This window comes from Protopterus annectens, chromosome 4.part0 (genome assembly GCF_019279795.1).
Source record: "Protopterus annectens isolate FY-2018-M chromosome 4.part0, PAN1.0, whole genome shotgun sequence".
NCBI lineage: Eukaryota > Metazoa > Chordata > Ceratodontiformes > Protopteridae > Protopterus > Protopterus annectens.
The window spans coordinates 1437801454-1437815365 of NC_056733.1; the positions used below are offsets into that span (position 1 = coordinate 1437801454).

The window sequence follows — 13912 nt, forward strand, 5'->3', positions numbered from 1 at the left end:
GAAATACAAAAGAAATGACTTTAAAATGAACCAATTAAATCTTTGCTGGAAGAGACATATCACATCATTCATTATTTTTCTGATATCTAATACCGGAAAACAGTAAGAAGAGGTAAAAAAAAAAAAGTCAGAACTAGCAAACACTTGAAAATGAAAGCCTGAATTAATGATGTGGATAACACTTTTTGTATGAAATAATAAACTGTTTTACTGTATGTTAAATATTTGATAACTAACAGCAGCTTAATCTTGAAACAAACCAGTTAATTATGTAAGATTTGATACAGGAAATGCCCTTACAGAAAATATTAATCACATTTTATAATCCTGTTGTAATCATTCACAGATACAAGTGTGTTTTGATTCTTGTGCATATATAGTGTTCTTCTCAAGGACACATTTATGTTTTTATCAGTTAAATATCCGACTGTCTGTCTTCTTTATAATGAATGTTGTACTCAGGACTCAGGGCAATTTTCTGTGGCAGTTCTTTCCTTTTTCCATTAAGTTCTGTTTTTTGACCCATGTAGCCCTAAATGCATACCTTTGAAGAAGGTAAGTAAAATCTCTGAGAACAGACAAGTTTTGCCACTTTAAATCCAGGTGAAAGGAGCAGCCCCATCCCCCCAAACAAATAGCTAAGCAAGCTTCTTTGTTAACTTATGATTTAGCATACTTAGCTATTCTGTGATCAAATCTGTTTCATTAGTTTGCTTTAACTTTTTACAACCAAGCATTTCAATGGTAGTATTAACACAAACTTTGGGTGCTGTATTTTACTGGCACTGATGGCAGAGTTAAAGCCCTGAGTTTTGTAAAGGTGATCCAAGTTCAATGAGTGGATCGGGCACCTGATGGAGTAACAAGGACAAGAGGCAGGCCTGTTCTGAAGACACTGTGCTGGGCACTGTCTAATGAGCCCTGGTGGTGGCCATGACTCAAAGGACTTGGGTATCTGGCTGGGGGCATAGGGAACTGAGAAGGTATGGCTGCCGTCTGGCCAGGGATAGGTGCACACTCATTGTAGTCTTCCCACTGCTCTCCAGTCTACACAGAATGAGACATCAGTACAGGAGGCAGAGTATTAGGCCATGAAAAAAAAAACTCGCCTCAAACTGCAATTTGATGGCTATGGTTGTCCTGTATTGCTCCACAGTGTACTGGCAGGTGTACCCTGGAAGCCCTGTCATGGAGTAAGCTTCAGGGTTTCATGTACAGGGTGCTGTCATCCCAGGTGGGAGATCTTTCCTGCTTGGGCCACTTTAGAGCCTGCTGGATGTATGGGGAACTGTGTGTTGGGGGGGGGGGCTTTGGGTGCAAGCATAGGGGCATGATTTCAGCAGTGGTGGAATGAAACAAAATAAAAGTCTGATGTTAAAAAAGTATGGCTCATATTACTGCAGTGGCAACGCAAGTGATCAGATACTTAAATTAAAACCAGTATGCTTTTAAACAATCTGGCACAAACCTGATGATTTATGAACAGAGAAAAATTCCATGATTTTTCTATGCTTTTTTAAAGTTCTACGGTAAATGTTAATATAACTGAAAGTGTTTGTTAATTTCTGCAATTGCCTTTGAATTGTTGGACATCATAGCAACAATGAGCTATGTTCATAGGCTCATAGGCTCATAGTTTCATAGGTGTTTACTATGCTAATGACCTCAAGGGCCTTTTTAAGCCTAGCCTTACATCCCAAATCTCTGACAAGTTCTGGTATCCTTGATAAGTGTAAGCAGGGGCTTGGGAGGTGAAACATTTGCAAAGAGGGTCCTGGGAATGAACCATTTACAGGCTGCCTGTGTCCATTAGAGACATACACTGGATATAAAAAGTGTACACACCCCTGTTAAAATGCCAGGGTTTTGTAATATAAAAAATGAGATCACAATAAAGCGTTTCAAAACTTTTACCACCTTTAATGTGACCTATAACCTATACAATTCAATTGAAAAACAAACAAATCTGTTAGGGGAAAAAATATAAAAAATAAAAAATGTACAATAAGCTGGCTGCATAAGTGTGCACACTCTTAAACTAATACTTTGTTGAAGCACCTTTTGATTTAATTGCAGCATTCAGTCTTCTTGGGTAGGAGTCTGTCAGCATGGCACATCCTGACTTGGCAATATTTGCCCACTCTTCCTTGCAAAAGTGCTCCAAATCTGTCAAATTGCGAGGGCATCTCTTGTGCACAGCCCTCTTCAGGTCACCTCACAGATTTTCTGTTGGATTTAGGTCTGGGCTCTAGCTGGGCCATTCCAAAACTTTCATTTTCTTCTGGTGAAACCATTCTTTTGTTGATTTGAATTAGGGTTGCCACCTTTCGTCGTGGCTAAAACCAGAGTAAAGCCACACCCCTCTCGTCACCAGTAACCCCACCCACCCCACCCCTCTCCCACCAACCCCACCCCTCCCCCGCCCACACCCCACCCATTTTATGATGTCACTATGACATCACTCGGCAGGGAACACCCACTTTTCCCATTCCTGCTGCCTGCTTTTGGCTGATTTGTTATGCTTTTCTGTAAAAAAGCATATAAATCAGCCAATTTACAAACTCCGATAGTCTGTTTGCTTTTTGAAACAGTATACTGGAGTTTGTACAGTGTTTTCCGGACTACCGGAGAATCAGTTTGATTTCCAGATAGTCTGGAAAAAAACGGAGGGGTGGAAACCCTAATTTGGATGTATAACTGGGGTCATTGTCATGTTGAAAGGTGAAATCCCTCTTCATCTTCAACTTTCTAGTAGATGTCTGAAGGTTTTGGGCCAAAAGTGACTGGTATTTGAAACTGTTCATAATTCCTTCCACCTTAACTAAAGCCCTAGTTCTAGCTGAAGAAAAGCAACCCCAAAGCATGATACTGCCACCACCATGCTTCACCGTGGGGATGGTGTTCTTTTGGTGATGCAAGTGTTATTTTTGCACCAAATGTACCTTTTGGAATTGTGGCCAAAAAGTTCAACCTTGGTCTCATCAGACAATAACACATTTTCCCACATGCTTTTGGGAGAATTGATGTATTGTTTTGTAAATTTTAGCAGGCCTGGATGTTTTTCTATGTAAGAAAAGGCTTCCATCTTGCAACCCTACCCCATAGTCCAGACATATGGAGAATACGTGAGATTGTTGTCACATGTAGGTTATAGGTCACATTAAAGGTGAGAAAAGTTTTGAAATTATTTATTGCGGTCTCATTTTTTTATATCACAACAACCTGGCATTTTAACATGGGTGTGTACACTTTTTATATCCACTGTAGGTGCCAAACCATGAATGAATTTCCTGTTCCCCATTCAGCTGGCCAAGTTACACTTGAATTGGATTAGGGGAGAACTCTGATTGACATGGATGGGGAGCTTGTTCCAGAGAGGGAATAGTCTCTGGGATACATACCTGCATCTCCAGAAGATCCTATTTATATCACAGGCAAGGTTAAGTTTTTAGAATGGGTAATTCTGGTATTTGTTTTGAAGATATGCAGTAGATCTATCAGAGTGGGGTCTGGAATAGTCTTGTATGCCAGGAACAGATCTCCCCTCAACAGAGCCTGTAGGAGACAGAATACGAGGATAGGGCCATGAGGCAGTCTGCATAGGACATGATACTTATGCCCTGTATTCTTTTAGTGAGGAACATCTGCAGATGTTCCAAATGTTGGATATGCCTGGTTAAGTACATACCAAAGGGAATATTGCATTCAATGACAGGTCTGATGAATGTCAAATACAGTAGAACAATGACTTCCTTGGACCTAGATGCCATATACCTTTGTTCATAAGTTGCACAACATAGAATGATTTCCTCACTACTGTAGACATGTGATGGTCAAAAGCTAAATTACTGTCTATGTGTGTCCCCAAGTCCCTGACTACTGTGTCAGATCTTAGGGGCATGTTGTCAGTATGATAGCTATCAGGGTTGGATGACTTCCCAAAGGATACTGTTATGCATTTCTTGGCATTTAGTTTCAGTCCATGGCTCTGTCACCAGTTGTCTGTGTCATCTCCTGGAGAACATGTGTGTTGGTAGGCAATTCAGTGACAGCTCTTAATTTGTCCCAAGACAACCTCACCAATAGTAACATTGAAGACCACAGTATCAGTCTGAGGGACTTGTCTCCCCCACCCCTCCCCACCCCCAAAAGCACCCATGAAAGTGCTAATTCATGTGTCCATACCCTTTTCCCCATTGTGGGATCTGATGCTGTTGGCTGTTGACTGTTGATTCAGTCATTCCAGGATATTGCTATTTAATGTGATAGCACCCAGTAATGCAGTAGTAAACCATAATTTCAGTCCTTATGCTTTATTTCTCTCTGCTTTCTTACATCTAAAATAATACTTCATTTATACCTTTTTCATGAATTAATGTATGAGCAAATATTCTTACACTTTCATTTCAGTGCAGTGAGAGTAACAGATACGCAGTGAATAAAGGAATGCGGATGTTCTGTCTTTGCATCTTGAGAATATCACTCGCTCATTGCTGCTCATAGTCTCTTAAGTAGAAGCAACTACAGAAACAGAACTGTAAATAAAAATTAATTATATCCATCATACAAGTGAATTGCAGCACAAAAGTAGTTTTCAGCACTCAGGCAATCTGTTAGAATAATAATAATAAAATAAAAAAAAGGTAGGCAACCCAAAACAGTTGTGAAACTCGGTTAAAATCCTATCCAACAGCAACAATTTATTCAGCCCTAAAGTAATACGTAACACTTACTAGTAGGATTTAGAATAGTATACCAGCAAGTCCTACCAGCACATTGAATCATGTTCACTTTCCATTATGCATGTTTCTGGGCTGACATGCTTTTGGTTTGAAGTCATTACTAAAAAAGGGAAACTAAGAAATAATTTGACAGGATTCAATCAAATACTAAATCTCGCTTTCACAAACGTAACCACTTCTGTTCAAACTAGGGAAAGCTGTATTAGCAGTTACACTTGCCTGAGTATGTAACTTCTCCCTACCTACCAAAATAGTCCCTGTCCTTTTTAAGATGTCCTCCATCATTACACTGCCTAAAACAGCTTTTCCCAACAATGCAGAGGACTGCTGCCTAATTACTAATCTTGATTTAAATATTGTCAAACCCTTTGAAGAAATCTTATATAAACGTGTTGCAGCTCGCTGACATGTTGTGCCATTCTTACTGACAAGTCTTCTGACTTCAGCTCCAGATATAATACAGTGAGAGCAATTTTTACTCTTACAAATGCAATTTTTAACAAGGACTGAGGCAAACTCATGGAAACCATGTTTATTGACCTAAAAGGAGCATTTGATTGTGTAGACCAAATTCTGTTGCTTCTGTTTCTCTGAAGAAGTGCACTCCTGGTGTAGTGAGTACATCTGCAACAGACCCCTTACAATACTAAAGGATGCTGCCAGTTCCAGTTCAATGTTGATTTCAAAGCTCAGTCTTGATAACTTTTCTCTTCTGTCTTGTGTTCTGTCATTTCATTAATGAACTGCCCCGGGGAAGTACACAGACTGAACATGGTACTCTAGGCTAATAAAACTGTCATCTCTAGAGCAGCTGTCTCACACTGCAGTAACGGCTGCTTTTTGGAATTACTTTACCCTTTAATGGAACTGGAGATGCACCAACAAATTAACTTTAAACACTGTAAAATCCACAACTTTGCAATTTGGGACCAGACAAATTATGACTACCCTGATTCCAGTAAAAATACTCGATCCATCTCAGGAAAAGCTACTTTCTGCCACACAGCAAAGATACCGTGACATAATGTAAGACCAAACTTTACTATTCATGCCTCACATAGAAACAGTAATACAGAAGGTTCTATCCCAGCTTATAGTTGTATACAATATATCTCACTTCTTAATCGTAGAAGCAAAGCATGCTGTAGCCATCATGCCCTATTATCCTGACTAGAATGCTCACTCCCAGTCCTTGTCCTACACTCATAATAAACTATACACATCCTCCAAAGGGCAGAAAATACAATTATTCTCTTTATTCATCTTAGCCCATCACAGGAGTGCCATTGCCTTACCATACTCAAATGTATCTGGTTACCCGTCAAAGCTAGAACTGCATTCCTACTAAATATCATTACCCTTAAGATACTTAATGAGTGCTAGTGCCCACCTCTTAAACATTGCCTTTAATTTAATGACACATAGTATGGTAACAGGAACACAAACAGTTTCCTAATGGTGAGACTACCCTATACCCTAGTCACAAAAGATAAAGCATTTACTAAGGTAGCACCAGAATAAAGAAACAAAATGTTACAAAACCTCAGGACTGATAATTCTCTGAAAATATTCAGGTAAGAAATAAAGACTTCCAGTGTCTGTCTTTGGTAATCACGGATAATATGCATGCTTTCTGTACCTCTTGAACTCACTCATTGGTAATCTCTCACATAGTCAGAGAGGGGCAAAGGGGGCAGCCACCCTAGGTGTGCAAGATGTTAGGGGGCATGATCAACAGATGCTAATCATTCAGTAGGACAGTACAGGCATTCATTACATTTGTTTACTCGGGGAGTCTGACTGGACATGAAAACTCCTTCTCAGCTGAGGCCTGAAGAGAAAAGCTCCAACTATTATGGTAACAAATGACTAACAGCTCAATGCCATGTCCCTGAATCGAACATTGAGTATCACATCTAATCATGTTACTGTTCTTCCTAACAGCCCATGCATCACATGAGCAGTGGCACCCTTCTACATGAGCATGCACATATATATATATATATATATATATATATATATATATATATATATATATATACACACACACACACATATATATATATATATATATATATATATATATATATATACACACACATATATATATATATATATATATATATATATATATATATATATGCATATATATATATATATATATACACACACACACACACACACACACACACACACACGCGCGCGCACACACACACACACACACACAAATGTACAAGCTAGGCTAACGAGTGATTGATATCTTTTGATAGTATTCACTTTTTCCTCCTAGAGTATACTTTTACTTGACTGAAAAAATCTGTCTCAGCCAAATAATTTAGGACCTGTGAACACTTCTGGGAAGAGCTCAAAGCTAATTAGCATTAGCCATTCCCTGGACTGCATGCAGCTTTGCCTGCAAGACACACTAAGGTCCTGTGAGGGGAAAACCTTAGCAGCAGAGCATTCTCAGAATCGGAAAGATTTAGTCGATGTGGAAAACATCTGAGATAAGATTTCTGCAGCATGCTAAGTCCTTTTGAATTCCACTATAACATTGGGTGTCCAAAATGAAAAAAAAAACAAAATAAATCACTGTAAGTGGATATCAGACCAAACCCTTCCTCATTTTATTTACTGCTTTCATCCAACTCACATTTAAACAGGACTTCATCAGAATAAGTTTTAAACCACACCTCATTCATTATATAAATAAAGCCTTGTACATGGCAGTTACATGATTTAACATATTTAATACAAAAGTTAAGTATTTACTTATATACATGAATAAATAAAGATATTGGTGTGTGTGTGTGTGTGTGTGTGTGTGTGTGTGTGTGTGTGTGTTTGTGTGTGTGTGCACGCTTGTGTCTTTTCTCTGGATACTCTGTTTTACTTCTTCCTTCCAAAACATGCTGGCTGGCTGTGTACAGAAAATTTATGTATTTATGGTGAGTGCATAGGAGGTGTCAACATAAAAATGTAATATGTGTACAGTATAACTACAAGTTAGTAACAAGCTGACATGAATATTTTTCACCAAGTACATTGATACAACCTAATGATATGGATGGTGCAGTGGCAGTGGTGCAGAGATCAACTTTATCACCTCACAACAAGAGGTTCTCCGGTTTGATTCTTGGCACTGTGCAGAGTCTGCATGTCCTCCCTGCATTCATGTGGGTTTCCTCTGGGTGCTGCAGTTTCCTCCCACATTATAAAGACATGTGTCAGAAGCATTTCTCCCCAGGACCCCGCTGAAAATTGTCTCATTCCAAGTCGGGCTTTCCCGGTAAGCAAATATTAAATAAAAACAAAATGAAATAAACAAATTATTAGTACAGCAGTGTAAGCAATTGACTGTCTTGGCTATAAAAGCATGATCATGGATGGTACACTCCTAACAGGGAGGCATACCTCTCAAATGTCTAGATTTTTACAGAATGTCCAGTTTTCTGCTTCATATTTTCGGCCTGTTCCTCATTAAATTTGTGGTTTTCTCAGAAATCACTGAGGATTGAAGTCACAAAATAATGACAGACTTGAGTTTCAGGTGCCATATCTTTCAGAAAATGCATGCTAACTTTCAATAGATCACAGCTTTTTGCTGTTCTGCTATGTACGAAACATTGACCCAGAATCAGGTTATCTACAAATGATTTAGCACCCAGTTCCCAACAAATGTGCAGTGCACTGCTGGATAGAGGCGGCCCCCTTCTGTCCGTGCTCTGACCAGTGACAAGTAGTGCTCCTTGCCGACCTTATGCCCGGCTATCCCTGGCCAACTGGAGATCTATGGCACTGCGGTATCATTGTGTTTAGGCAGGATTCTGACTCAGAGGTGTTCAGTCATAATCCCCTAGATGGTAGCTTCACACCATTGATTCCTCAGCCAAGCACATACACCAAATGTCTGAACCTGCAGTTCCTCTCATACTGAGCAGGATTACTGTCACAACAACACATCATCAGTATGGTAAAACTTACCTGTCTCATGATGCTTATGCTTATGTTCACTACTAGAGGGTGAATTCTGCTTCACAATGATAGGAAGAGCTGACATCGAAGGATCAAAAAGGGACATCGCTATGAACACTTGGCCTCCACAAGCAAGTTATTATTGTGGTAACTTTTCTGACAACTCCTGCTTAAAACCCAAAAAGCCAGAAGGATCGTGAGGTCCCACTTTCATGGTCTGTATTCATACTGAAAATGAAGATCAAGTGAGCTTTTGCCCTTCTGCTCCATGGGAGGTTTCTGTCTTCCCAGAGTTGCCTTAGGACACCTGTTTTTCTAGCAACTTTCTAAGTTTATAAGAGTAACATTTAAAATCTGACCCTGTTTTTGGGTCTTTGTCATGTTGTCCATATTTCTTGCACTAAGAGGTTGAGAGGTATGCAGAGAGATATGCACTCTCCAGCCAAGACTGGACTAGCTGGTCAAGAAGAGAACGTCAAAACCTGCATCACATCACATGGAACACATAGTCCTCCAGAACACCCCCCATCACAGCCCTCACGTAAAAACACAAACCACACACTCACCTTTGCAGAGACTCTCAATAGAAATTTACCCAAACAGCAGAGACCTCCAAGACAGAAATACACTCGACCACCACAACACAGCACAAACAGCAGGACACACAGCTCACCTCCACAGTGTGCCCCTCAACCTAAGCCCCTAAGGGTAAACACCTTGCCCAATACACTAATCATAGGTGACTCAATAGTGAGGCACACAGATGTCCCACTCACTAAGGTGAATAAGGATAAGGTAACAATCAAATGTCCATCAGGTGCCAGAATCCGACGCATAACACATGCATTGAGGTCACTCCACAACGAGTACAAGTATTTTTCTGTCATTGTCCATGTGGGTGTGAATGACCTGAGATGCACCTCCCTGGACTACATGAAAAGAGACACATGGTGGACCTCTCAGATTATGTGGCCCAGGCAGGTATGACCCTAGCCCTGAGCAGTATCCTACCATCACCCAGAATGATACCACAGTACAAACAAAAAATGATTGACTTCAACAATCGGCTAAGTTTCTGGTGTCATTGTAAGGGGATCTAGTATCTGTCTGCTTGGGATGACATGATTAACAGATCTTGATGCTTTGCCAGAGACGGCATGCATCTGTCACCCCTGGGTTTCCAGATACTGGCTAAGGCTCTTGCCACCCCTACAGTGCCTTTTTTTAGGTGGTTTTCCAAAGACCAAATTGCCACCATAACAGCTATAAATAAATGCAATCTGAGGGTCATGCTGCACTCACTCAAAATGGAGAACATCGACATTTGTGCTGTAACGAAGACCTGGTTTAAAGCAGCAGAAAGCACCCCTGCACTACTTGGCTATAATTCATTCCACACCTTTCGGCCCCTAAACTTGGACCAAAGATGGTGGTGTCTCCATATTCATAAAGGATATGCACACCTCCAGACTAGTAGCCCAGCATAATGCATCTGAGATACTTCAGGTACAACTAACACTGGGTATGATGGTGATCTAGGTCATAGCCAGCTATAGGTCCTCAACCATGTCCCTAGACTTTCATTCCACATTCCTAAGCACCCTGGAATCTATTAAGGTCCAATCCAACACTCTCATACTAGGGGATTTCAACTACCCCTCCATCAACTGAGAAAACTACTCAAAAACCAATACACTGGCCCAACGCTTCCTGGAATTCATCACTTCCAGTGCCCTGTACCAGCTCATTCTGACCTCTACTAGAGGAAGCAACATCCTTGACCTGGTTATTACTAACATGGGCGACCATTGCTCTACACCAATAGTCAATCCCTCCTGGTCAGATCCTTCCATAAACTAATCATCATGGAAATCCACATCTCATCCACACCCCCCGCAAAGGTAAGTACCTTGAAAAACTACTCCAAAGCTAACTTCACAGCACCCATACCAATGGAAAATAACTGCATGACTGCCGAATCATACACCAATGTACTGTATGAACATGTACATAAATGCATGGAACTAGCCATACCCAATAGGACCAAGACGTTGTCCTCCAAAAAAAAGGAAGCCAATCTGGTGGCCCCCTGCCATTAATAAACTCTACAACTGTTGCAGAACCCATGACTGGAAAAACTCCCTTATTAGCCTCAACAAAAAGTTGAGATCCCTCATGAAATCCTCCAAAGCCAGCTATGAAGGCAGAATTGTGGCAGACACTAAAAACAATCACAAAGCCTTCTATAGTTATATCAAGAACCTCCATGGCGATACCCAGATTTGCTCTGAGTTACTGCACAATGGTACCTCCTATACTGAGCCAACAGATATTGCCAACATACTGTCTGACAGATTCAGTGCCAACTTTACCCCCCCAAGGACCAATCACAATACTGGAAGAATGCCAGGCACCCAGCATTACTGCAGCACAGATTAAACCTGCATTGTCCAAGGCCAAGAATACAGCTTCCATGGGACCCAATAATATCCCTGTCTGTGTTCTGCATGAACTACAAAGTGAACTGGCACCACATCTGTGTGCCCTGTTCAGTCATGGCCTCACCTCAGGCTTTGTCCCTACTGAATGGCGCATTACTACAGTCGTCCCTCTCCATAAAGGGGGAGCGACTACAGATGCTGGGAATTATCGCCCCATTAGCCTGACAAGTCTGATATGTAAAGCTATGGAGCACATCATCATGGACCTGATTAACAAAGATATAGGAAATCTCCAAACTCTAGACCCCACGCAATCTGGCTTTGTGAAATGGAGATCATGCCTGCTCAACCTGGTTGACTTCTGTTTGTCAGTCACCAGGGCTGTGGATGAAGGAAAGGTAGTGCATGCAGCCTACCTCGATCTGGTCAAGGCAATTAAGGGCATTCCTCATTCAGGAATTATTGATAAACTCACCAAACTAGGCATCAACCCCTATATCACTAGGTGGGTTGTAAATTGGCTCACAGATAGAACACACAGTGTGAAAGTAGTGGACTCCCAAGTCAGACTGCTGACCAGTCACGAGTAGAGTCCCTCAGGGATCGATCCTGGGTCCTCTCCTGTTTGATATCTACTTCTCAGAAGTCCAGGTCAACACAAAGGGACTCTGGCTGACCAAGTTCCCAGATGACTGCAAGCTGGGAGTCATCATTAACTCCCCAAGTGGTGCAGACATCCTACAGAAAGGCCTCACTGAGATCAGTGACTGGTGTCGAAACCATGGCCTTAAGCTTAATGCCAGAAAATGCATCATCATCCCCTTTGGTAAAAACTCAGTTCTCACTAATTACCACATAGATGGGAGCCCACTGAACACTGAAGGCATTATAAGAGATCTGGGGATGCAGGTTGACAGCAACCTCTCCTTCAATCATCACATTCCCACTGTGGTCAGAAAGTCCTTCTGTGTGGCGCATCGCATTCCCAAGGTTTTGCATCCAGGAAGAAAGAGGTCATCATCTCTCTCTGCTCTTCCCTCATTAGACCAGTCATTGAGTATAATGTCCCATTTGGCATGTCCTACACAGACTCAAAAGACTCCAGCTATTCTCTGTCTCATATCGCCTAATTAGAGGCAATCTCTGCTTGACTTATAAAGCCATGTTTGACCCAGCACTGTTAGAAATGCTACATCTAAAGAAATTCTAATCCCTCCACACCATGCGCTGCAGAGAACACAACCTCATTAGCACAATCAACAGAACATGCTGGAGGGATAGGTTCCTCACCCAGAGACTCCCCATGCTCTGGAATAGACTCCCCATACATGTCAAGCAGAGCACCTCACTTTCTCTCTTTAAAGGAAATCTTGATGAGTGGATGGGTAATAGAAAGTTCACCCGGGGGATCACTGCATTGGCTGTACTTGATAGAGGCACTGGGAACTAACGACGGACAGCATGATGCCAGGGCATTTCTATGGGCTAGGCTTGTAAAGGCTCCAGGACCATTAGCCTAGTATACACCTATGATCCTATTGCATTGCTGTTTGATATATTAAATGATGGCACTGTTATAGTTATTGTCAGCATCAGTGTTAAGGTGAGCGATGAGGACAGCAAGAAACGGTCCTACTGTAAAGAAGTACATATTTAGTTGGGAAGGGAATTTCTTGTTGCTCCCTTCTAGAGCATACTGAGGCATTTATAGACATAGAATAGAAGTCGCTGATGAATCTAAATCACCTGAGTACTGCACTGCACTGCACTTCATTGTTCTACTCACTGCCTTAAATGCAGCAGTTTGCAGATTCTTACAAAAGTTAGGAGTTTGCCTCAATAAGTAATAAATAGCCAGCCTGCTTTTTCCAAAGTCCAACAGAGGACTCCTCTTTTTGGCAAACTTCTGATGAGCCTACACATTTGATGTATAGTGCCACTATCTCAGCAAGTCAAAACTTTATCTCAGTGCTGCAAACAGGTAATGTGCATTTTTAATGAGGGTATTAATGTACCTTTCCTAAGAGTTTTAGTTGCCTTGCTGGTCAAAAGGTGGCTTACTTTATAACATGCATTTAGGAGTGGCTAATGTTTGTCACTGCCTTCTGTGTGCGCACCTTAAAATTAAGAAAAGTCTCCACCAGACTACCACATTATTAAATCATTTCAATTTTTCAGTGCATCTCTGTTTTCAAAACTGTGATAAAACTATCTTTGTGGGATTGCATGGATCTATCTGAGTGTGCCTGCAGACATTTCTGCAGTTACTTCCTACTGCGCCTCTAGGCATCAAATATTGGTTGTTCATATTTACATAAATAACTCCAAAACCATGCTGCATACAAGATATCAGAATACTTTATCTTGAAGCATACATTATGGCAAACACAGTCGTATTGATGTTTGACCTCTGTCAATGAGTATTTGTTAGAACCGTAAGGTTATTTAAAGGCTGAAACCACACCCACTTGGAGTTAAAGGTACACATTCAAAAGAGCTGTACTGGATGGAATGAATTACAAAATGGTCTTAGTTTTCTGAAAACTGGTGCTCTGATCCAGTCTGCCAAACTTGTGTGTGTGTGCGTGTGTGTGTGTGTGTGTGTGTGTGTGTGTGTGTGTGTGTGTGTGTGTGTGTGTGTGTGTGTGTGTGTGTAGCATGTGTTGCTCCAGAGTTGTGCTCATTGTGCCCATCAACAGATTCATACCATATAGCCACACGATCTGCATATAATAGTTTTTTTTATTGTCAGGA

At 41.1% G+C, this 13912-nt stretch overlaps 1 protein-coding gene across 3 annotated transcripts in view; it reads left to right on the plus strand.

Moving 5' to 3' along the window:
• LOC122799897 (E3 ubiquitin-protein ligase RNF14-like) overlaps positions 1 to 13912 on the plus strand; it is a 1216993-nt gene that overhangs the window by 1184866 nt on the left and 18215 nt on the right. The window lies entirely within an intron of this gene.